Below are 26,921 nucleotides of genomic sequence, written 5' to 3' on the forward strand. Positions count from 1 at the left end.
CAAGAGAGATTTCATTATCAGAATTTTGTGAACAAAATTAATTTCCTGTCAAAGTTTTGCTGTTAGTTAAATATAGAAATGGCAAACTAACTCTCTGAGTGGATCATTTTAAGTCTTCTAAGAGGATTAAAATATCTGATTCAGAGACACAGCCATTAGAGGGATGACTTTTCAGAGTGAAGCAAAGCTCATCCCTGCTCTGATGCTTATCCTGAAACTTCTACACATATTAGAGTTTACTTTGAAGGTATGTTACCAGTGTGTTGGTTCTGTATTTCACTAATACTGAGTGTGATTGCTTATACTTAAAGTGATTTTTACTTTATACATAAGGCATAAGAAGCTATAAATATATAAATAAGGAATGAGATTTTTTTTAGCTATGCTCGCTATTGGCTTAAGTTTACTGGGACTTTTGAAAGTCTTGCTGGATGCTCTGCTTTAGGATCAGACTTGGAAAATAACTGGACTTTTTCACATTCTAGACCTGAAGTTATAATGCCAAAAGGAAGAGTATTGCTGCTGCTGTTCATACTGCATTGCTGTGTGGAGCTCAGAGCTGCCCCTCATGCCCAGCACAGTGCAAAACCTCAGCATGGAACGTCGCTCATCTAACAGTTCGTCTTGTCCAGGTAAAAGATGATGTATCTAAGTAACATCTGTCATTTATGTGTTTTCTCCAGTAGGGATGGCCATCATTTTGCCCAAGCACCTTGTTGATGCTACATCAATTACTAAAAAATGGGGTCAAGAACTTTATATTACTCCTAACTAGTAGCAAGCTAAATTAGCTGTTGAACTTCCAGGGTTATTTCCACTTCAGCAATGAACCGCAGCATATTGTCCTCCTGAACTGTGTGCTATGTCCTTCTGTGGAAAGATAGATAGTCAGAAAAATAGCTTCATGTGGTTAAAAGCATCATTCCAGATTTTGTGAGACACAACCCAAGTATGCCAGCATGCCTGGGCTGTCTGTCTGCTACTTTTTCAATTTTTGCAAAAATTAAAGCAAGAGGGTAAAATCTAAATATGCAAGACAGAGTTGGACACCCTTAGTCACCTGGGACTCAGTAACAAATTAGACTCTGATCCAAAACCAAGCACTGCTCCAGAAGTCTTAAGAAGCTCTTTGCTAAACTCCTATCAAACTAAGATAGAACTTTGTAAGCTCTGGCCTGGAGCACAATTTAAATTAAAATTGTGGCAGAATTTATGATTAAAAAATAAATGAGAGGTCACCTCTTTTGAATTATTTGGGAATGAATCATTACCTTCTTGGAAGTGACAGCTGGAAGAGTCTTCAGACTCTATTCAGACCATGACATGCTCCTTATGGCTTTCCACAGAGATGTGACATTACAGTTTATCAGAGAATGAGTTGAACGTGGCAACTGTACTGCATGAACACAGGACACTGCTATTGTGTGTGGACAGCTGAAACTGGGAAATAATTCATGGTGCTGCAACTACACTGGGAGTATCTGACTCGCTTGGGATCAGTATTTCTTTTTCCTTATAGAAAATTATTTCTTTTCTCCTTTTACCTCAGAGAACCATGGTCTTGCCAAGGTGCAGGGTTCTTCAGCTGAAGATGTCTAATCCAAGACTGGCTTGTCATGTGGTTTTCTCAAAAGCATTTAGCCTAACAAAAATAGACTTTAAGTGTTGAGGTGAATTTACCAAGCTACACCACTGCTTTGATATGCATTCATTCATAAATTCATTAATTCAGCTCTTTAAGTTACTAAGTTACTTGCATGAACTTCAGTAATTTAGTTTATAAACACAGCATCCAACAGTTTACTAGGTACACTGAAAAAAAGGGGCAATCTCGTAGGGAGCCTCATGTTTTAAAATATCTGCTCTCTGTTTTGTGGACTCTTTTAGGACTGAAAAGCTGTTTTCAAGTCTGAAACAGTAGAAATTAATTTTGTGAATTTGTTTCTTAGAGGGCATAGATGGAAATAAGATTAAGTTTTTTTTCTCAAGTATGTCTTTTAGCCAGGCAAGGGTCTAGCTAAATGCTGTTAAGGCTTTCAAATTCTGAGGCATGTCTTGAGGCAGATGCTTAGGATTCAGCCCTTGCAGATGAAGTTGGATTCTATAAAATGTGTGTCTGTGAGCACGCCTGCCACTCCTTGCTCTGCTTCTGTTCAGGACTTTTCAAGAGGAGATTCTCTGAATACTGAAGGAGGATGGAGAGAGTCCTTCCATCTCTGTCACTAACTTCCTGAATTACCTCTGCTTCCTCCAGTCAGACCCGGCCATGTGTGCTGGATGAACAGTGGAACAGATCCCTGACTGCTAAAAAACAGCCCCTGATGGCATTTTACTGATGGCCATACTGAGAGTCTGTCCTACTCCAGTGGGTGTCTGGCGAGGTGTATTGCAGAATGAATGCATGTGAATCTGCAATTTATATATAAAACATTTTGTTAACGCTTACTTTCTCTAGGTATATTAATCTTACTGTCTCCAGGTTTTTATGGTTCATGGCATGCACTAAAGAGTGTGCTCATATGAATAAGAAGCATTGAAAGCAGCTGAGTTATTGAAGGTTTTTGTCTTTTTACAACATCACTGTGCTAAACGGCCAGATGCATGTGATGCTCTGTTTATTTAACACACCCCTGTTTATTCCAGAAAAAAGCCAAGTCATCTCTTCTAAATTTGTAGTCTGATCTCTGACATAATACAGGCCCCAACATTTCTAAAGTTATTAAAATTTTTAACTCATATAATATTAGGAAATTAGGTTCAGGTTAAATAACATAAAAATGTAGATCAATATTAAAAGCAAGAAAATGAGACCATTAAAAAGAAATGGAAGTAAAAATACTCATTCAATACCACTGTCCTCAAAGGTCCTCCACTGCACTGAAATTTATATTTTGAATCTAAGAATAGGGTTCATGTGTACTATTTTCTTGGAAAACAAGAATAATTTTGACCAAAAAAACCCCAGAACTTCACAATGGCTAATTGCATTTCCATACCACATGTGATTACAAAGGGAGTAGTAGTGATAAGGGTATTCCTTTGACATGACTACCTATTCCATCCCATTCTTTTCATTAATACTTCTTTAAAGAGTTGGACACTCACAAGGTTTAATTTTACCAAACTCATTCTATCTATGTGCAGAATAGAAGTAGTGATTAATTTTTGAAAGGTTTTGTTAAAGCCTTCACTGTTGAAAAATTAGGCAGCAGGAATGATAACACGATTGTTGCTGTTGTCTTTATAATGCTTTCTTTTTTACTGGATTTCACCAACTGATGAGTCTAAATACTACATAGATATTGGCACCTGTTGAGCTGAACATCAAATTTTTTTAAACTGAAGAATAAATATTGCTAGAATTGAAGTTTTTGCCAATAATTACCTTGTTAGGATATATATTTTTCTTCTGATCAGTCATCAGATACACAGAAATTTTTATATGCTTTTTCTGTTATTGTTTTTTTAACATTGCATAAGTAGAATTTCATGCAGCAAGCAATGGAATGCACCAGGGAAGAGGGCTCACCACCTCTTTCAGAGGTGATCAGTTCTCCCAGGCCTTCCTTGGGAACAGTACTGGCATGGTGGTTTTTCACCCCAAATTACCATGCACAACTAGAAACAGGAAAAATAGGAATCATGGCTGTAGCAAATCACTAAGCACCAGAGCCACAGGCACGGTGAGCAGAAAACAATTCCCCTTCCCATCCAATTTTCTGTGCCTTTGGCACTGTCTGTAAATACTTATGCTGAATCTCATGACCTAAATACAGAAGGGGTATCTTTACTTTTTAATCACCTCACTGTAGAATGAAGATGTGATTGAAAGCAGCACAATCTAGTGCCAGGAATAAGAAATTTTAGGAACTGGTCTTGCTTCTTGGAGTCAATGACACAATTAATGTCCTGCTCTTAAACCACTGAATACTGTAGCCATAAGGAAACAAAATAAAGAGAGAGAGGAACCCGAGCAACTCTGTATTATACAGTGTTTCCAAGCCATATGGATTTAGTACACAGGCATAAAAACTCAGAGCAAGACGGGGCAGAGCAGGGAAAGTTACTTCAAAAAAAGCTTCTTCAATTTCTCATTCAGCTTTCAGGCTGAAGGCAACTAAACAGACCCTATCTGTTTGGCACAGGCCACACTAAAGAAGATACAGGCTAGCAAGCAAAGTGCAAGTCTAAGTTTTGTGAGAGGTTTATATTCAGTTTGCCAAGCCACAGAGCAACCCCTTACAGTACATTGTTACTATTGCCTGCATCCCCTGAACCAGAGCTCACATGGGCATGTCTACTTGCTATGCCATTACACCTCTATTTCCTACACTTATTTTCAACATGAAGCATGAAAATATAATTCCAAAAGAAAAGCAGAATAGATGTCTATTTGGTTTCCTAACTCTGTCTCTTCCCTCCTCTCTGTATTTAAGACCTTATGTAATAAATTCATTGACATATCTGCAGGATTTTGCCTCTAGTTATGTTTGTGCCACTCACAGGATATCACAGGTATCCCACCTTTGGTAACAATCTTCAGGAATAACACTACCCTGGGCCCCCTATGGCATTCTGTGACCCTTTAGTACCACACTTGCAAGCACACTTTATTCCTTTCTGTGCTAACCCCAATGTCAGATGTCTGCTGTCTCTCCGTTTAGCGTGCATAAAAGCAGCAATGGTTTTGATCCACCCTTTGATCCTTTGAGTTTTACTTTGCTTTAATCAAAGGCTGAAAAAGCCATTCTAGCAAGACTGCATGAGAGCAGGTGTCCAGGAGAAATACAAGTGTACAGTGTGGTCTCTGTGTTCAGCAGTATCAAAATAGCGTCTCTCTCCATAAAGATAAGTTTGAAGAAAAAAAGGATAACAGATAGGCCCTTTTTATGTAAAACAGGGACACTCATAATGTTTCTCTAATCACAGAAAGGTAATGTGGATACCTATGGCAACTAGATATTCTCATTCTGCTCCAGGTAATCATTTAGAAAAATTAAAACCATCTCACATAAGTATGTGAAGATTACTAAAATGGAAGGCAACAGTGCAAAGATAGAAATAGAAGTAAAATAAAATTATTTTTAAATACACCCTCTATGCAAGATGTCAAGTCCTAGTCAGATTATAAAGGGGATTAAGTAACTTCAAAGGAAAATTAATACATAAAGTTGATTCTTAATATCAGAACCAGGTCTGCCTGAGCACAAATGCTAGAATTCCTTTAGATCTCAAAAATGGTAATTTCTTTCTGCCCTCTAACAGAAAATTGCCTTGCTGGGTGAAGTACCCATGGACAAAGGGCCATCTCATCAGTTTTACCTGGCTAAAGCCTCTGTGTTTCTTTACAGGACAGAAAATAAAAGGAAGGTAGATGATGGCATATGATAAACTGTCATCATTTTACTGGAGATATTCAGTAATTCTCCTGCGGCTATTTCTAGTCATGCTGAAATTTAGAAAGATTTACCAACCTTCTGATATTGCCTTCCCTGTGGCGACAAAACCCAACTTCCTTACACATCTCAAAATTTTTCTAAAGCAGTGAATAAAAATGCAGTAAAAACTGAATGTTCAGAATTTTTACAGTATATTTTTGTCTCTCCAATGATCTCATTTTTATATTGAATCTTGGGCATTTTGTGTTGCAGCAGGTTTGTGCACAATCCTGAACTAAGTTGCAGGTGACCTTATTCTTTGCCAGAGTTCAGACTTTTGGGTCACCTATAGAACTTAACTGCCCCATGAAAATTGTGCAGGTTTTAATTGAAATTGGTTTTGGAGCCCCAAACTAAGGACATAATGTAGGGCTCAAGAAATCTAAATATTAAATAGTGCAAATAAAACCTATATAATTTTAGTGGAGTTTTTTTCTTTGAAAACAAAATAGTAACAAAAATGTCAAGCCCTCTTAGTCTTGTAGAAAATATCCTAAACTAACATAATTACAATTAAGAATAAAGTGATATTTTCCACAGTTCATTATTTAAACCAAAATTAACTGAGAGTTATTTTTCTTATATCTGATTTTCCCCAGCCTCCAGGATTTTTTCAGAGGTTCCTGAATTTAGAGCAACTGAAATAACTATTCACTGGGTCACTACAGGTTTTCTAGTCTCAATTTCTAATGTGAGTCTCCTGTTAGCTTTTGTTGGGATTTTGTATCAGCCAGATAAATCTTTTTAAACATAAGCATTGTGGTAACAGCTGTGGTCACCACTTGGGAGAGGATAATGAGGGCTGTTGCCCAGATCTCTGGGTTTAAGGGAGTATTAGATACAGACCTGCGTGTCCAGCATAAAGCAACACGAGGTTTCATGGATATTTTGCATCAACAGAAGAATGGCACGATTCAGGAATCACTGGTTCTTTTCTGGGCTCTGAGGAGAGCTGATCTACACTGGCCATAGTTTATTCTCTCTTGGTCCCTGTTTCCTTCCCCTGTCTTGTTCTTTGTTTATTTTCTTTCTTCAGGTTGCTCATTGACATCCTCATTCCACACAACCAGTGTTGTCATCTCAATTTTTCTCCATACCTCCAGGATCCGACCTTCCATGTGTTGTTACATCTATACAGGTGCTGTATTTCCCTATTTAACTTTGCCAGCACCTCACAAAAATATCCCTCCTAAAGCCTTGTGAGAAGTCCTTGCCTTCCCAGACTAAATCTTGATGTTCTGCAATCCCAAACTAGGCATCCTACAGGATTTTATATCTAGTGTTCTTCCCACAGGAACAAAAGAAAGGAATCTTTCAGCCCAGATGACATTCTTATTTTTAGTGTAGGAAACTGCTACCGAAACCAGAAGAAACTGCAGACAAAAAAAAAAATCAAATATTGTCTTCTCTAGATGTCCTTTAACTTCCAGACCAAATTTAAGCAGATACAATTTATAATATTATGCCCCTTTCCTTTGTGCCAGTATTCCACAGCCCATGTTAGCTGATTTACCTACAAAGTTCAAGAATGTCCTCTTTTTTATTTTTACTAAACTAAATCATATATGCTCTAAACTAAATATATTTTGCTCTTCTAATCCCCTTCCTCCAGCTAAAGTTTTCCAGTACCCACTGATTTTAATTCTCCTGTTCTCCACCTGTTTGTGTCTGGATTCATCTCAATTAAACAGAATCACCCAGAATAGAACAAAATATTGCAGACATGGCCTTAGACATTAGCACTAATACTTTCTTTTCTGTACTAGAGATGCTACATCTTAAGTTTTCACACACCTTTTTAAGGCTGTGCCTGTCAGACTGATGTCTCATATATTCCAGTAATAGACTTAGAATTCCTGTTGCTTTAGCCTCATCAATTTTTAAGAGTTGACAGGTTCCAAATTCATCAATGAAATTTGTGTTATTCATTGCTAAACCCACTTCCAGCCACAGTACTGAACTCTACTTTTGCCACTCCAGTTGTCAGCGATACTCTGAAGTGTACCCTGAATTATATTGTAACTTGTCTTGAATACTGTCAGTGCCTCACAACTGCTTGTTATAACATTTAGCACAGTGCCACTTTTGGTGTCAAGGTCATTAATAAAAATATTTAATGAGTTCTGTCTCAAGGCTGATCTTTGAGGAGTTATCACTCTATAGCCAGATAAATGCTTTTTCAGCATATCCTAGAGCTCTTTCTCTGTTTTTTTCCTTACTAATCTTATCATTCTTCTATAAAAATTGCATCTTCTACAGTTAAACTAAACTTGCCTACATGACACCAGAGTGAAGAAAAGACAAAGAATATGCAGTATCTCTTGTCTGTAAAATAAATTCCCTAACAAAGAAGGGTCTGAAGCCAGTATGGTGTGAGACATTTTCAGCAGAATCAAGTAATATTTTATCACATTTTTACTTACTTTATGCTTCTAGCTGTTTTCCCCACAAACATTTCTGCAAAGTCATACCATGCCTAGGAGGCCAAACACATGGACTCTGTTATAATGCCCATCCTCCCCAAGACCTCTCAAATATTTTTATTGTGCTTGTTGCCATTTTGTCGGGTGGTCCAAACCCACAATAATTCTGTTCAAACCCCTTGCTATGAACCTTTCAAACACATGTGTCAGGCCATTGTGTATTCTGCAACCCATGGTGTATCCAACCACTGCGGCTCATGCACCCTGTGCTCTTTGCAAACTGTTTCCAGGTGAGATGAGCTTATCTGAAGTTCTAAACTTTCACCTCTTTTGCACTTCCTGACTTCATCCCTGTACTAAACACCCTATCCTTCTTACAGAGGCTGATATCTATTAGCTAGCTCTGCTGACATTCAAAATCAACAGCCACTAATTCACCTGCTGCACCAAATATTCAGCACATCTGCAAAAAAGGATACAATAGGATCTGAAGAAGGGAATAACCCCAGCTGGCAATCATTTCCACACAGAAGGAGAGAGAATGCCACTCCCAAGGGCAGATATATTAATTATTTAACTTCTCCTCAACCCAAGATTCTCAGTCCAACGTTCTGTGTGCCCCCAGATGGCCCAGCTCTCCTGCTAGTCTTGCCCGTTGTTGTTCTCTCATGCACACTGGCTCCAGGGCTCCAAACAAGTTAGGTACACCCAGTCCACCACTAATTTGCTGTGCATAGGAATGGCTTGCGGGGATGTTTCAATGCAAGTGGCAGACAGGCTAGCAGCACTGCAGCTGGGAAGGATGTGGGTTTCAGCTCTGGCCCTCTAGGGTGGCTTCTCCATCTGGCACTTAAGAGAAACCAGATGAAACTGAGGACAAGAAGATGCTTTGAAAAGTAAGTTCAAGGCAGCAGGATGCATCTTCCACGTGTGATTTAAGGAGACATCAATGCTATCATGTTAATTTGGGGCCAGGACACACACTAGAGCCACAACCTGCTGAGAACCCACACCAACTGATTTGTAATCCGGCCCATGCCAGCTGGCTCTCCAAGAAGGGAGCAGGGCTGGGATGTGCTGCAGGTCTGACAGCTGAACTGGCAAGCAGTTGGCACTGGCCATGCTCAAAAGGAGATTTCCTCTGAGAGAAGCTCAAGCCTACCTCCCTGCACAGCCAACAGAGGAACATCTCATACCTCTGGACTCCTTTAAAACCACAAATTCAGTAAAAATACTGCTGATGTCTTGGTCATTGTGAAGCAGTACAGCAGGCTCTGACTACAGATGATTTGTTCAAAGTCAAGTAGGAAACCTGTTGGCACAAAAAAGGAAAAAAAGCTCAGTTTTTCCAAATTTCAGAGATAATTTCAGCCATATTTTTTCACGCTTTAAAAGAAAAATTAAAGCTTTACAGTTCAAAATGGATGAACTATTCATAGCAAATAATGTAGCCATCAAACAGAGACTTTTAGTCACTTGATGTATTATCGATGAATAGACTGATTTTTATGAATATGCTCATTAGCTGTAATTGTTTAACAAATGATTTATCTGAAAAAGTTTCATCCCCTGAGTTGTCTCTGATCTACTTGCTTTTTGATTATTCAGTAGATGTGGTACATTATTACTTTGTTCCCTCATAGAATAAGTGAAATATTAGCAGTATCTGTGAACACTTGCAGCATGAATATTCATTTGTGAATGCACATGTTATATGACTTGTCATTAAAGGCATCCATTATCGCCCTATGAAGAGTACTTTGACTCTTTTAAAAATAAATGTAATTTATTGTGGCATCTATTAATTATCAAGGTTACTCTAAAATACAACTAAGTAATTACCTTTAAATGTTAATTCATCCCTTGCTGCAAATATTTTTTCTTTTAAATACAACTTTTAAATGCTGCTGTAAACAGAGAAATGGACTTAACTCTTGCACTACCAAGCATGGGTTATTTTCAGAGAATGAGCATGTCTACACCGGTACCCATCATATTATAACAATTTGCATTCACACATACACTATGTGTCACTGAAATAATTTACACTGTAAGAGGCTGAGAAAGTTAAGGCATCCAAAAGTTAAAGACAAAAAAAAAAAAGGAGAGAAGGGAAGAAATATGAGACATTCACAAGAAAAACTAAATTCCTCAGAAAACAACAAAAATGCCGTAAAGTATACAAATTAAAGCACTGTGGTACAGTTAAAAAACTTGACAGAATGTAACAATAAATGACTCAAGAGAGGAGGACATTGAAGATAGAAATTCTGCTTGCAATTTGAACATATTAAAGGAAACCTGATTTGTGTAAAGGGCTGGCAATAATTTATTTGCTTACACTGGAAAATTTTATACATTGTTTTGAAATTAATTCTCTTTATCCAGAAATAGCACTCTGAGTGCTACCGCTGTGCTGTTGCAATAGCTTTTTACATGTAAAATCAATATCTGCTAAATATGGCATACCAAGTGAGGTAGTGACAAATAATGGACCACAATATGATTTGTTAGGAGTTCTTCTGATGTTCTGCTAAAGAATAAGGTTTTAAACACTCCAGTGTCTGGTGTACCCACAGTGAATTGCCCTTATAAAAGCTCTGCTGAATATTTTTAAAAACACAACTTCAAAAGCCTTAGAAAGAAATTCACATCCCTGCCTGATGACACAGAGTTTCAGGGAATGGTTGCAATAATTGCAGAGAAATGTTTTCATACAGTTCAGTAGGAAGTTGACAATCTCTTAGGTTATCACCACTGCTAATGAGAATACAGATATTTCTTATTAGCTGTGAGAAAATGAAGCAGATTATGTTATGGAAGGTAAAGGAAGTTAAAGCTCTTTCATCCATAAAACACTAAATATAAAAAGATCAGCAAAACATGGGTGCAGGAGGCAATTGTCTCTCTAGAAGGTGTTACCTGTTTACTGCAGGAACTGAAAGTGTTCAGAATCTATCACTGGAGAACTACTCTTGGTACCTGGAAACAGAAAAACAGAAGCAAAGACAGTAAAACAGTGCATCAACTAAGGAATACTATGTGTTTAGAGCACTTAAAACTGCAGAAGTAAAAAGAGAAAGATCCAAACAAGAATCTGTGGTGGTGGGTAGAGACGCAGCAATGAATGATAATTTGTTTTAATATGCAAAATGAAAACAGAGCAGACCCAGAGTGTGGAAGAAAACACAGACCAAAACAGAAATTTGTTTTTGAACAGCATTGCTATATTAGTGAGAAACAAAATAATTTTCCAAAAGAGACTAAACAAGAAAAAAATGGACTAGTAAGAACAGCTGTGTATGTATTTTCAAGAAAGAAAAGTATTCAGGAACAATCAAGATCATTATAGTAGCATCACTAAGGATTTCTAGTGGAAGAATTAGATCCAATAACTTGACTAGTACCTCGAATATAAATAGAGCATGTGTTAATTTCAAATTGGATGGCAGACACTAAGTCCAGTTACACATCAAAATTACTATTAAATACTGAAAAGAAAACAAAGTCATGTGGAACACAGGTGGTAAATCCAACATTTTACATTGAAAAGCCTACTTCTAGTGGGAACACCTGAGATCTGGTAATTAAGTGAAATGAAATTCTGTCAGGTTATATAAATTGGCTCTGGTCTTCCTTTCCATGCCCTAACCTATGTAACTAAATTTGGTTTTAGTACTAATATCTTCAAAATTGTGCTGCTTATGATGGTTAGCATACCAAAGGTAAGGCAAGCTATTCAAATGCTTCACAGCAAATTATTCTTTTCTTGTTCTTCTGTCCTAATATAGATGCTACAAATTTCTAAAATATAGCTAAAGCTATGCTGGCTATGCCTATCTTTTTATGGATATATTATTCATACAACACAGATTGAAGACAAATTGCCTCAATAAATTGTGTTATTTGATGCAACCACGGTAATAATGTTCTTCTTGTTGTGTTGGCATCATTGGAAAGATATTTCATTGTTGTAATGCCATAGAGATTTTTATTTTTCATTCAGTTTAGCACCATGCAGTTTATTGCTTTTAGCTGATCTTTTGATTTTTATTCTCATACCACCAGATATTCCATTTAAAAATCATAATCATATTACTTCCTTTATGTTGAATGAATTCTACCTTGTAAAAATACCTAGTAGAATTTAATTGAATTCATTGGAGTTTTCAGCAATTCATTCCACCCTGAATAAGAACAGACATGAATTTCTCCCTCTCTAAACAAGTGGTGAAAACACTCTATTCCTAAGTCTCACGTTATAAAAGAATTTTCTTAGATTCCCACTTGAAATACTGTACCACTGGTTCCCAGAATCTTCCTGGTATAAAAATTTTTAAGGCCTCTCAGGTTTAAGAAAAATTTCATCTGAAATCTGCCTGCTTTGTTAATTGATTAATTTTGTCTAAAATGGTGATGCAGTAGAAGAACTGAATGAGTAAAATTGGGAATTCCCTATATTTTGGCTAAATATCTTCAAAAATATTTATCTGTAGCCAGTGTGTTGAGTGTCTTCACTGATACTGTGTTTCTGTGTGGATATAGTTCAATGAACAGGATTCAAAAATGAAAAATATTTCAAGATTTGAAAGCACTTGGGCATTTTTCTCCTAGCGTCAGCATACAACCCAAAATGCATGGTGACACCCTCTCTAAAATAATTTCTTGCCTTTCTTGTGAGTTTCCAAATATACGACAAAAGAGAGCGAGAAAAAAAGAGACAAATATAGATGCTGATAATTATAGGAAAAGCCTTCTGGCACGTCCAGAAATAGAAAGCAAACTTCTGACTCATAGGTCTGCATCCTGCCCACTGCACCACACTGCTTTTCCTAGAGACTTATTTTTATGGAGTAAATGCATATTTCATAAATACTAAGATTGATATATATTGTAAAATTGTCACGAAACTCTCATTTTGAGTAATGTTAAGAATTTACTGTGCTTATACACATTTTAAAATAATGCCCCACAAGAAGGCCCCCAGACTGCAAGATGTTACATAATTTCACTACAAATGCTTAATATTTTCTAAATCAACAATGTTAATCTATCTGAGCTGAGCTATGAAAATCTTTCAAGCATAAGTAATTGGAATTTTGCAAGGATCTTTATTGTATGAAGAAATGCAAAAATGCCAAATGATTAAGGTGTTTTCATGAACAGTGACAGTATGCTATTGTGAATTAAATTAGTTTTAGCTTAACATTTTTTCAACATAGAGGAACACTGTGTGTGTCTCTGATCTTCATTATCCATTCTCACTGACTTCATTGCTTTTAGGAAGACATCTTGTATACCATTTCAAGGATATTTTAATTAAAAAATCTCAAGTATAAAACATTCTGGTTTCTAAGAAATATATGAGCTTAGTATCTTAAATTTGCTCTCCATCTAGTGTACTGTCTTAAATGTGTGCCCCTTTTGTGTGGTATTTTCTGAGACCCCCACTGAAGGAAGGAAATGAAGAATCTGACTCCATGTTCTTAGGAGGCTAATTTATTATTTTATGATCTATATTATATTGAAGAATGCTATACCAAAACCATACTACAGAATAGAGAAAGGATACAGAGAGAAGGCTAAAAGATACTAAAGAAAACACGTGACTCCTTCCAGTAAACAATCTCCAACCACATTCCAAAGCAGCAAAACACAGGAGAAGCAAACGAGATAATATTGTTTTCCTTTTTCTCTGAGGTTTCTCAGCTTCCCAGGAGAAAATCCTGGGCAAACAGATTTTTCAGAAAATATGACAGTGACAGCTTTTGCTCAGTTCACTGAATTCCAGAAGCTCAGTTTGTACTTTTTGCATAGAACTATCCCCCTGTTTCTTAGATACATAAATTATAAGGAGAGAGTCCACTACCTGAAGGGAGCCTACAAGAAAGATAGAGAGGGAATTTTTACAAGGGCATGTAGCAACAGGACATGGGGGAATGGCTTCAAACTGAGAGAGAGTAGTTTGAGATTAATTATTATGAAAAAATGCTTTACTGTGAGAGTGCTGAGGCACTGGAATAAGGTGCCCAGAGAAGCTGTGGATGCCTCATCCCTGGAGGTGTTCAAGGCCAGGCTGGATGGGGCTCAGAGCAATGTGGTCTAGGGAAAAGTGTCCCTGGCCATGGCAGGGGGTTGGAACTGGATGACCTTTAAATTAAGGTTCTTTCAAACCCAGGCCGTTCTATAACTCTATGATTCTACAATACATATTTGGGAAGCACAGTAAGTTCAGATCTAAAGTCACACATTTATGCAGATAAGTAAAAATAATATACATATACACCAACATACTTTATATTTATGACTTTTGGGCAAACCAGCACTAATTACTTTAATGTATTTTAATATATGGGAAAGGAGAAGGTTTGGGGTTTATGGAGCACTGTCTTCCCTTTTATATGCACAGGCAACCAAGCAGTCAGGATGGTCTGCTTGGCACAGGAAACTATCTTCAAGAGAATAGTCTAGCTACAGCCACTGGTGGTACGTGGGCAGCAAAAGAAGACAGAAATTAAATCAGGTCCTATCTTGTTCAAAATCTAAATGCTGAGGAAAGAATAAATCAAAAGACCAGAAGACATGAAGACTCTTTATATGCTGATGTATGGGCAATAGGTGAGAGATATTCAGACTGCTTCCTTCCATATTTAATTTATTTACTGAAGCAGGAAGGGGGCATATTAATAATTTTTTTTAAAACTTGATATGTTCTAATATATTTCTTCTAAGGAATGCAACAGCAAAAGCCAGAGAGGAAGGATGATCTTGCTCATCCAGCACTCCCAAATCACTGAATGCCTGAAACCAAAAGGTTTTCACTCGTTGTGTACCACTATTCCAACAGAAAAATCACAATATGGATAGAGTGCTTATGTTTCCTTCCATCAAATCTGAGTGTAGAGTAAGCTCCAAAAGTATTATTTAATAACATGCAGGGAGGAAAGTTAATTACCATGGGTTCTTTCTCTCCATCTGACAGATGTTTCAGCAAAAACTACACTTCTGCCCCTGGAACCTGTGAAACTATAGGTGAATATTCCCTGACCTGTAACAGTGTTTGACCCTGAGGACATGGTACACTACAGAAATTCCTTGATTATCAGGCTAGTGTTGCCTAATTCAGTGGGAGTGATGAAGTCTGATTTGAATTTCTTATGTGGAAACAGAATATATAACTGTGTAACCAGCGTGCTCTAGACTTGGTGCTTTAATAGGGCCAACTTAGAAATGCTGAAAATAACTATTGGTAAAATCAGCTGGAAAAAAAAATATAAACAGAAGCATCTGAGAGATGACTGGAATTATTTCACATTATATTCAAAATCTAAAGTCTAAAAAAGTGGAAAAATATCCACACCACTTAAAAAGCAACTTAATAAGGGGAAAAAGCAGGAGCAAAATTATATTTAATTTATCTATGTATGTATATATATTTTTAAAATGAAGTGAGGAGTTTATCCATAAATGTTCAAAGTGTTCTGACTGTGGTTCATTATTTTAAAATGTGTATAAACATGGGGTAAACTCTCAACATAGTGCTCATAATAAGCTTTTGATGAGAATATTCTTCATTGCTTGTTTAATATTTATGAAATAAGCATTTACTTAGTGAAAGTAAGCCTTTAAGTGAGGCACATTTCTCTGTGACCAGAATGAAATGAATATAAATAAGTTAGAAAGTAAGAGTTACAGGAAATATATAGAAGGAAGAAACAGAAACATGATGAAAAACCTCTAGTCAGCAGAGTTAAAAACAATGCAAATCAGACTTTAAAGTAAACTAGGAACAAAAGAAACCCTGAAAACAGTGCCACTCCATTGTTTATAGATAGAAGTTCCAGTCTCTGTCTTGGCTCAACTCAAAATTCCACTGCAACAGTCTCCGTGCAGGAGGAGGTGGTAGACTTATTCCACTTAAGTGAGGAAAGAAAGGCAAAGTGGTCTGTCAGAAATGTTCTCTTCCAGCTGTGGGGTGATGCAGCTAAGCCCAGTGGTGATGAGGGCACTGGGATAGTTCCCATGTCACACTCTGGTCACTTCTACTTCACTGCTTTAAAGGAGCACATCCATGTAACTGTACATTTTAGACAGCAGCTGATTTTTGTTGTTCCATTGGGTTTGCACAGCCAAGCTTTCGTTGGCTATGTGGGCTATGCCCACCAAGGTGGGGCACTTATAGGAGTGGCTTCTGTGAGAAGCTGCCAGAAGCTTTCTCCATGTCCAGCAGAGCCAATCCCTGGCAGTCCCAAAACTGGACATGCAGCTGTCAAGGTTGGGTCAATCAGAGCTGGCGGCAACTACTCTATGATAACATATTTAAGAAGAAGGAAAAACAGATATTGCACAATTGTAATTTTGGCAAGAGAACAGTGGGGTGAGAACATGTGAGAAAAACCCTGCAGACACCAAGGTCAGTGGAGAAGGAGGTGGTGGGATTCCTCTGCAGCCCCTGGTGAAGACCAAGGTGAAGCTGTGCCCTTGCAGCCCCTGGAGATCCACAGGTGTGCAGAGAACCACCTACAGTCCATGAAAGAGCAATCCAGGTTGCAGCAGTTTGTAGAGAGCTGTTGCCTGTAGGATGGACTTATGATGCAGAAATTCATGGTGAACTGTCTCCCGCGGGAGGGACCCCATGTTGGAGCAGGAGAAGGACTCCTCTCCCTGAGCAGAAGGAAAAATAATGTGTAATGAGCTGACCATGATCCCAACTCCCTGCTCCCCTGCATCCCTGGGGAAGGAGGCATAGCTGGGAAAAAGGGGGAGTGAGGTGGGGAGAAGGTGTTTTTAAGGTTTTATTTTACTTCTCATTATCCTGCTCTGATTTTGTTTGTAATAAATTCAATTATTATCTCTAATTTGAGCCTGTTTTGCCCATGATGACAGTATTTGGTGAGTGCTTTCTCACAGTCCTTATCTCAACTCATGAAACAGTGGTTATATTTTCTCTCCCCTGTTAAGCTGTGTAGGAGAGTGAGAGAGAGGCTTTGGTGCCTGGAATCCAGCCAGGGTCAACCTTGTACAATTGTCTTCATCTTCCTACTAGGAGATAAGTATTAACCTTTTGTTAGTTTGTTAGCTCTGAAGACTCCATGGAAGGCTGTGTGAAGAGGACCTCACGTCATCTACGGCACGCTGGTCAGGCAGCTGTCAAAGAACATTCATCACCTGCCAACAAAATGATGGAGGGGCAGAATCTCAGAAGCTCAAAGATGACTGGCCTGCAAATTCCTCAACACCTTTTGCCATGCAAACTCTCTGGGGAATCGAAGTCTGCAAATGAGCTAAGAGAAGCAAGGACCGCAGGGTCTTCAGTTAAGGGTCAGTGAGTTAAATGAACTGCTCCAGAGCTATGATTCTTGGCCTTTCCTTTTCCAAAACGACTTCATCTGTCAGGGCTTTGACTGCTTACTCTGAAAGCAAATATATTGTAAATCATCTACACAGGTCCTGATATCAGCTACAGGAAGAGGAAGCCTTGGACACTTTATATTAATGGAGATGACTTAAGCTCTAGCTTCTCTATGGGGGAAGACGAGGGGAAAAAACATCCTAGCACAGGACAAAAAGGAGTTTTAGGGAGCATGAGGTGGAAGAAAACAGCATATCAAAAGTGTGCTATTGAAGATGGGAAAATACAGTGTGAGTGGTATTCCTAGTCCCACAGACAGGAGCATCTATGGATGTTAATGCACTCATCCAGGTCACTATGCCCCGGACAATTTTTCAGTCAGGCTGGAGCTCTGGGGTCACCCATTGGATCATCAATCGGTATGGCAGCACCATTTGTGTGGGAATGGCAAAGTGCTTACAGAATAACAGGAGAAACAGGAGGTCAGAGGGGTTTCTGCAGGATCTGTAGCCAGAGGAAGGCACTGCCTGGAAATTCTGGACAGGGACTTGGGAGCAGGTCTCCAAAGCCATCACAGTTATCACACTGTACCTACCAACATACTCTTCATACCCTATATCCCACAATAATAAGGTCTTGAGACCTTTCCCTTTTGATAGATGCTACACATAAATAAATGGTAGAAGGATTTCTCTATCCAAAGCAGTTTGGTAGACACAAAAAAAAAAAAAAAAAAAAAAATCACCAAATAGAAGCCAGCTATTTTTTATGTTCTTTCTGGTCCACAGCTTTTTGAAATGACTTTTATGGAAACTGTCTGTTCCTTTTCCTGAATGATATTGCTCCTATGATTTTGCTTAGTCCCATATCAAAGTTTCAGTCCCTCAGTCAGTGCAGCTATACCCACCTGTAGGCAATGCTTCTTGTGATTTGGTAATGACCAGCACCTTTTCAAGTCATTCCTTTTCTCAGGACTTCTTCCAACCACACAAAGTCAATTGTCACACCACTGTGAGCCCCATGCCAGAGGTAAGTTTTCAGCACAGTTCCTCATAATCTGCCTGACTAAAACTCACAGTACAGTCTTCCAAAAAAACACACCATCCCAGCTTTGCTGTGGCATTCTTAATTCTCTTAAAGCCCAGGTCATTTCAGCAATGCTGGACTGGAAAATCAGTGCAGTTCTACATTGCATTGAAGGTCACATCTGAAGGTTTTTATGTTAAGCAATCATAGACCTGTGCTTCCAAAAGCAAAGTTATTTTGGAAATTTCAGTTTTACAGGTGCTTAATCAAAAAGGCCGTAAAGAATTATTTTTCTCTGAAACTCCTGAGGATTTGCCTTAGAAATCAACTCTTACAAAAAGAAGAAACTATTAAAGAAAAAAAAATAAGAGCCAATATCAGATTGTTTTCCCTACAGTAACACTTTCTCCCATTTTAAAAACAAATTGATTTTTAGAGAATGCATCAAATCTCCCTTTCCTTTTCTATCTCTCTTTTGAAATATGGTTTCAACCAATTCTTCAGACACATGTATTTCAACTATTTACTTTAAATTGTGATTTGCATACTGCCAAGTATTTAAATGTAGCTGTAGTTACAATGGTTGGGAGTGACAAACACCAGGAGATCATCTATCAAGCTAATTTATCTCCCTATCTGTATCAGTATCAATCTACTCACTGTTCTTCCTTTACAGTATCTGAGATAATATGGTATTTACAATGTTATGTGCTTGCCAGATGCATGTTAATTAAGCAAGAGGAGATTTAAATTTGTCTTTGGCTGGTTTCTTCATTCAACTGTCTTGAGAAATACTCAAAAGTAATTTCCATTAACTGCTGTGCTATTTACTGGTGAGGAGAAATGGTCATTAGTGACTCCCTGCTGCTGAGTGCAGTCCTTCACTTCATCACAATTCTTGGGGAAGGTTTGCTTCAACACTAAAAGAAACTCAGTGTATCATTGTTCCAAAACCACTGCCTTGTTGCAAGTGCCAGTATAGACTGATATTTAAACATTAGAATGTGAGTTTTCACAGCTGAAACAAAATCTATGCATCAGCACAGGGAACACATTTTTAAACAAACTTCAGGAAAAGAGGAAAAGATCAGTTCTGAGTCCAATTAATCTGGTATTCTCATAAAAACCTAGGCCTGGGCCTTCAACATCTCAGACCAGGAAAGGTTTTTGGAAGATTTCTTTTACACCTTTTCTGTTTCCTTCTTTGTGCCAATACAATGTGCAAAACTGTCTGGAATAAGATGGGGTGGTGTCACTGCCCGTTTAAGACAAAGAAATGACTTGCTGCTTACTCATGCCCTGTGCCATTCGGTGCTCTACCCTCCCTAGGGCTCATTTTTTTTAACAAATTATTTTAGCATGCACAGACCTTGCTTTTTAGGCCTTCCTGTGTCATATTTTCACATAGATGAACTATTCTTGAAGAGTTTCTCCATTCTATAGGGCAAAAAATAGACTTTTCTTTAATAGCAGACAACTACTGTACATATCCTTGTCCTACCCAGCTATTCAACAACAGGTGTATTTACTGCACAATTTACTGCACAATCATTCCACATTTATTGTGGAATTTGGGAGAAAATGTCACTTGGGATTATTTTTATAGTTCTCATATTTTTCTCTCACTATCTTGTGGTTTAGCAGAATAGAATCTCATTCCTCACCAACACTGTGACACAACAAAAGTAATAAGTGGCCATTGGTTTGGTTTTGTTGGTTTGGTTCTTTTGGTTGTGGTTTATTTTTGGTTTTTGGTTTTTTTTTTTTGGTTGGTTAGCTTTTCTGTAGGGTTTTTTTTCCCCTATAGTATTTTTTACTTTCCCCACAGCATTTTGACTGTTTAAGAATGTGATAAATCTTGCGGGGAACTAGAGGATGATTTTTTGGTGGAGTTTAGTCCTACTTGAGAAATACTATGTGAATACACAGAAGGCATTAATTTTCAAACATCTTAATTAACAGGCTTAAAACCATCAGTAAATCAATCCATGGAAATTCATGGTAGGGTAAAAAAGTAATACAAGCTATTTCCATGAATCACTGCACTTTTGGCAATTTCATGTGCTTAATCATTATGGAGAGCTGTCTCTTTTAGGTACACTGTCCTGCAAAGGTACCAAATGATCTTTCACTCCATTCAAAATTCCCTTTTAGTCTTTTAAACAGGCTCTCCCCCCACAAAAAGAGCAAATGAAATATCCCTTTAATTAAACAGGCACCTAAACCTACGCATAAATTGATGCTAATATGCATATCAAAGATTTTCTGCAGAGCCATACAATGCCAGAAGCACTTTTCTGTTTCATAAAAATCTTAATGAAGCTTAAAACAGCAACTTCTAACATCTTTACTTAGAGATATAGAACCTTGTAGGTTTTTTTAATAAATACACTCACTGATTTCTTTAATTACATGCAATAAAGTATGCAGGTTTATATACACATCGAATGAATAAAATGTTATCTAGACAAATTATATTCTCGTGCACAGAGAATACCTATTAAAATGAGAATGAGGACCCATGCTGAGTGCATGAACTCTGACTGCTTTGAGAAGAACACTATGATTTATGACTTACTAGGGAGCTGTCCTCTCCACCAAGAAACTGCTTCTATTCCCTTCCAATTTGGGTAAATTTTCACTATTTTTCAGCACTTAAGGTTAGGGAGTACTGGCCAGGTATGGGTTGCAGACAACTGAAAAATAGAGAAAAATTCCATTTCACACCCACACAATTGTGACCAGTGGGGAGGTTTGTGGTTTGCAATTATTAAAGGAAATGCATGGTCTTTGCAAGTATAGGGTCTTACTTATTTCCTTTCTTTGAGGAATGATAATGCAGTAAATCATACCTATGAAGTTTCATTAAATATTTATCATAAAGATTTTCCAGCCTTATTAGTTTCACCTCTCCCAGCAGAAGAGCTTTCACAAAATGGAATGGGATTTCTATTATCCACTTCTCAGCCTTTGACTACAATGCATTAAGAAAAATACAGTGACTTATTTTTCCAGATGTGTTTTTCTTTCTTTGAGCATAATTTTCTCACTGCTTTTGTTTAATTTTACACTTGACTGAGGTTTATAAACTGAGGGAGCTGAGGTAACTTCTGGAAAATATATATGTGGATTAAAAAAAAAGTTCAAATCATCATTTTGACAAAAAAAACCCCTCCAAAATTAATTGCAGCAATAACATAGTTATCTGGAGCCTGAATGGAATTTGCTTAAGAAAACCCATGATCCATAACAGTGGCACCGCAGTGATGTAAGAAATACTACTCCCAGCTTAGATCAAGTGATGGACTGAAGATAGCTTGAGGTGAAGTTAGAAATGAAGCACCTTTCTGATCCATGTCACAGCTCAAGCAAGGCCATCTAGAGCTGGGTATCCAGGACTGTGTCCAGATGGCTTTGCAACATCTCAAAGGATGGAGACTCCACAGCTTCTCTGTTGAATACCATTCCAGTGTACAATCACCTTTACCAAAATAAAAAAAAAAGTATTTTCTGATGTCCAGGAGGGTTTTCATATGTTTCAGTTTGTGCCCCTTGCCTCACATCCTCAAGACAAGGGGATCATGAGGATAGAGGGACCTCACCTTCCATTAGAAAGTGAAAAACCAGATGAGAAAAAAAAGACCTTGAAAATGCCTCACATTATGCATATTTAGCAATTATGCTAAGTATGAAGTAACATCAATGAGTCAGAATGGGAGTTTGGATTGCTTTTATGATGCAGGTAGTCAGTTTGCTATTTTAGGTCAAAATCATAGTTATGTACTGCCCTGTGCAATGGGAGACCTGCTTCCTGCCTGGATCTGTCCATCCTCCTCCAGCAACCTAACAAGATTTCAGGGTTTTTTTCAGATTTGATGGGCACTTCTGGCATTTTCTAAATTAAATCAGCGTTGAATTATTAACTAAAGCCATTCTTGATGTTAATAACCTGATATGTGGCCCTAGCCTTGCAAGCTGTGCTCCCCACAACATTGTGTCTGAGCCCTTCTGTTTGCTGCCAATAACTGCTCCAAAGTGATCTGTCCCAGATGTGCCACCTCTGGGCTCCTCCTCAGCTGTGTCCTCCACTGACTTGCCAAAAGATTGACCACAGGACTGGCTCACACCTGAGCACAGACAGGTGCAGTAGAAGCCTGCTGAGTTTCCACCAGCCCATTTGTAACTGGAAGCCATGTGGTCTGCATCCCTCCTATGTACAGGCCACATGCACCTTCACTCACATCTTGGGATTGTTCTGGCATTGACTCCTTCTGTGGTGGCCATAGGTTTGAGGCTTGATTTCAGCTTACATGAAGGAATATTTGGTCCTGTTTTGAATTTATTAATAGATTTTGCTGTCAGACTATAAAGGGTTTATAAAACCCTATTCATGATTAAAACATTTGTTTACAAAACACCTGGAAAGCAGCATTAAAGGCATATACCACTAATTTTGCAAAAGAAAATGATGCTGACTAAAAAAATGTTTGTCTTGACAAAGACCTTATGCCATTTCCTACACACTGAAGTAGCTGTAAATACTCCCTTTTTCTAGATCCCCCCATCCTTAGAAAGAAATATGGCATGATGTGCAGAAGGGGAGAAGCAGCCCAGGTTGTGTCCATGGACCCAAGAAAGGCATCCAGGTAAAGCCACTGATCTAAAGGTGATAGAAGCTGTGAGAGTTTCCCTTGCAATGACCTTGCTTATCTACTGGCCTTGATTTTTATTTCCTCCTGCCCAGCCCCATGCCACCTCCTTGGGCTTTGCACTTACCAGAGCAGGAACACAACTATCCCAACTTTAGCAATTACCCAGTAGCTCCCAAGGCTGTGGCAAACACCAGTCTGTATCAAACCAACTTAAGGTCAAAGGTCTTGAGATGTTTTATTGCCAAAAAAGCCCCAAACAAAACAGACCAAAACCAACCCAAATCAAAAACAAAGCAAAAAGACCACAAAAAACCCCAACCAAACAAACAAAAGAAGAAAAAAATCCTGCTGTACAAAAACATTAGAGTTCTTGTGCGATACCTTGCTCATAACAAATTCAGGCATAAGCTAAGGGATCATGTCTTTTTTATTAAAGAAGGCATATTAAGTTTTCCTTGTAATATTAAAATCTCTATCTTTGAGAATTCTTTACCCATACATCCAGGAAAAAAAAAAATCACTTAGCGACATAATCCTCCTTCCCTAAGTCTTTAATTTCACTTCCTTACCTTCTGCTACCTATGGCTTTTCCTCCAGTTGGAGAGTAACTGTTTCTGACAGCTCATTAATTGGTCTCCTGTATTGCAGTTAGGAATAAGAAATGTCCCATTTGCTTTCAGCTCGTGCTGCTCTTGTGGTATTTATTTGTGAAGTCTCTCTTTGAGGTTTTCATGCCTTTCTAGCTGAACCCTCCGTTCCTTTAATGTTTTGAATTTTCTGTCATGTCCAGATTGCAAACCATCCACAAATTAAAGGCTTGTATTACATTGCTTGTTTTGATTGGTGAATTCTATTTGCTTTAATCATAGCTTAATTCTGTGTCTCCTCTTTTCAAGATCTGTTCTCTTATTCAAGATACAGGTACTGAAAATTGCAAGCCTAGCTCTACAGTCTTGTATCAATCAGAAGCTCCTCTGTGTTTTTCTCCCATTCACACAATCTGCCAAAATCCATCTTTTTCTGTACATATTCATATGTTTTCAGGTGGGATAAAATACTCCTCAGATTTCTGTAATATAGTTTCACAGTCAGCTTCCTCTTTCTGGGATACCTAAAAACTGAAAAAAATTTGCTGCTTCAGAATCTGCTATTACAAGAAACAGAGTACCTCCACCTGTCTACCTGCCTTCGACTGCTGGTGAGCACTTTTTAAATCCTTCTTATCTCTGACACCACGTGCAGTCCATCATGAGCCAAGGATTTTAACAAAGAAGTTTTTCATACCACATCCAAATTCCAACAAGTCAGCACTTAATATTATGGACTTGGATATAAAACAACAGCACTCTGACCAATTAACGCCAGAAACTTCCAAGGGTCCCTACAAGCTCTGTAGTAGAGGAGCTCCTGCATTTTTACTCCCTTTTTTTCCCCCCGAAACTATTCTGAATTGATCTCTATGCTGTTTGGAGGTGCTTTTTAAAGCAGTAAAGCAGCTTCACCTCAAATACTACTCTCTCAATTGATACCACTAATATATTTCCTATAGGAAAGGCATGGAAACTTCACAGAAAAATCTGTCTTAGGAAAACTTCCAAATCAGTTTGTCCTATTGCTTCCTCGTGGCTTCCCTCTCCCCACTTCCTGTAATAGCTTTCATTTATATATTCAGAAAATTCAAAAATGGTTTTTCCACATAAGAAATTGTCACTGCAATTCAAGGCTGAGGTGTTGCTTGTTCTCAGAGGCTTTTGATATTTTGCCACCCTTGATTTTCCCAAAGAAGGGAGATAGCTAACATCTCTTTTTTATTACCCCACACAGAGCAAGAGAAAAGAATACCCCTACTGTTTGCTGAGAAAGGACTAAAGGCAAACTAGAATGGTGATTCCATTTTCAAAGTTTTACCAAATTTGGTAGATTAAATGCTGATTATGGTTTATCTTTATCTGCAGTAATTTTGAGACTCTGTTGGGCTTCCTGTTTCTTATCTCTGAAACTGGATGTCAAAATCCCACAGGGCAGATTCATTAACCCTAGTATAATTTAAGGTAAGGGGAGAGGAGCCATTCCATGCTATCCAGAAGTTTGCACAACTGCACTGCACCAACCTGAATTCACTGGCTTACTACCAAACAAACTTTAGATCCCTCTTTGGCCTAAAAGGAAGGATCTGTCCCTCACTAACACTCACTGTGAGGCAATGCCTCCCTGTCAGAGGTTGCTACAACCAGTCATCTGGAGGAGGAAAAGTTCACAGGCTCTACCTCACTGAAAAGAAAATGTATTTAAACTGTGTGCATTAACCCAGCTGATCTAGCCTGAAGCAAACTGGGAGCATTCACCGCTGCTCTGGTGGCTGTGGCTCCTCACCCATCCCCTGTCACCCCCAACTGGAGATGCCCCAGGCTCAGGGCCAGGGTGAAATAATTCTGGGACAGGTTTGGAAGACTATTAGTGCAAACAAGACTCTTGAAAGCACTCCTAAGTGATCTGGGACAATCCCTGTCTCAAGGGACACTGGAGTTTTGATTCATCTGCCTGAGGCATGTTTGTGCTCAGGAGCCACCAAAAAGTTGGTATTGAGCGCCAGGAAAAAGCCTCCTGAAGAAGGTCCGATTGATGACTTAAGGTTCTTGTAAAATGGGGCTTGGGATGAAAAGATTCTTGAAATATTGATAGGATTTGATATGTCAAATGGGAAACAAATTATTTTCATTGTTGGTTGAAGCAAAACCACAGAAGAATCAAATTATTCACAGAAGGAGCCTGCTTCTTCCTAGTTGACATAATCAAATAATACAAATGAACACATGCACTAATTCAATTAATTTGGCAAATTCCCTGTTCAACACTCAATATTTAACAATTTCAAGTAATAAATATAATTTCCTCTTATTAAAATTAAAGTAACTTGAGTATGGGCCCCGTTTCCGTACTAAAGGACTACATCTTGTCTGATCCTGTTATCACATAGCAGAAACAGTAAAACACCTTCTATGTGTCAGTTTAAAAAATAAAAAGGCATGGTTTTTTTCCTGACAACTTTTACATTAGACTTGATTTAAACTATATAGGTCATTTCAATAAATCTGATGCTTCATGTATTATTTTCTGAAAGGAGAAATTAATTGTGGTAATTGAGATTATCAAATATGTCAGATCATGCATGAATTTAAACATAAAAGTGAGAGCAAATTGGATTACAGGCCAGATTTATAAGCATAAGGGTAAACTACACTTAATAAAGTTGAATTGACTCTGATTAATTCACACATAACTATCTCTTTCCAAATACAGTCAGAAGTTACCATCCACAATATAACTACACAACAATGGAGTAATATGTATGCTTCATTGAAATATTTCTTATTCTCTTTTGTATTTTCACTTCACTTGTCCTGGTAAGTAACATTTTCATTCATGCTGTGGTTCAGTTATCCTGAAAGCAGGATGCAAAATCCATTGCAAAAAGAATCAGAGCTACAAGTGTAAAAGACTTGGCAAGTTTTCTACTTTTTCCCCCTATATTCTGGTCATTAATTGAATTAAAACCATGAAACATGAAAAAGGTAAAACTGTGAAATATTAAAGGACTGTGGAATATTTTAACACAACAAAGTAATAGGAATTTACATTTATCTTAAAAAATACTCCCGAATGTGCAAGCATAAAATGATATTACATTTGGTTCTCATTTTGCGAAATTGTTCATCAGTCCAAGGTTGACAAGGACAATGAGAACTGTGCCTAAATCTATGATTAAGAAGCAAGAGAAAAATGACAGCAAGAAAATCTGAGTTGACAGAGAAATATCAGAAGAACTGATAATTGAAGGGCTAAAGATACATGAAATTAGAAGTAGTATCGTTAAGGTGAAAGAAGCATTTTTGACATGGGTTGAAAAAATGTTAGACACAACTAATGATGATCTGATCTAAGCTCTCTGATCTGATCTAAGCTCTCCTGGTGTAAATCTACACTCACATTGCTGCAAATTCAAATTCCAAATCAATGGAATGTTGTCATC

Source organism: Melospiza georgiana, chromosome 1 (genome assembly GCF_028018845.1).
Source record: "Melospiza georgiana isolate bMelGeo1 chromosome 1, bMelGeo1.pri, whole genome shotgun sequence".
In the NCBI taxonomy this organism is placed as follows: Eukaryota; Metazoa; Chordata; class Aves; order Passeriformes; family Passerellidae; genus Melospiza; species Melospiza georgiana.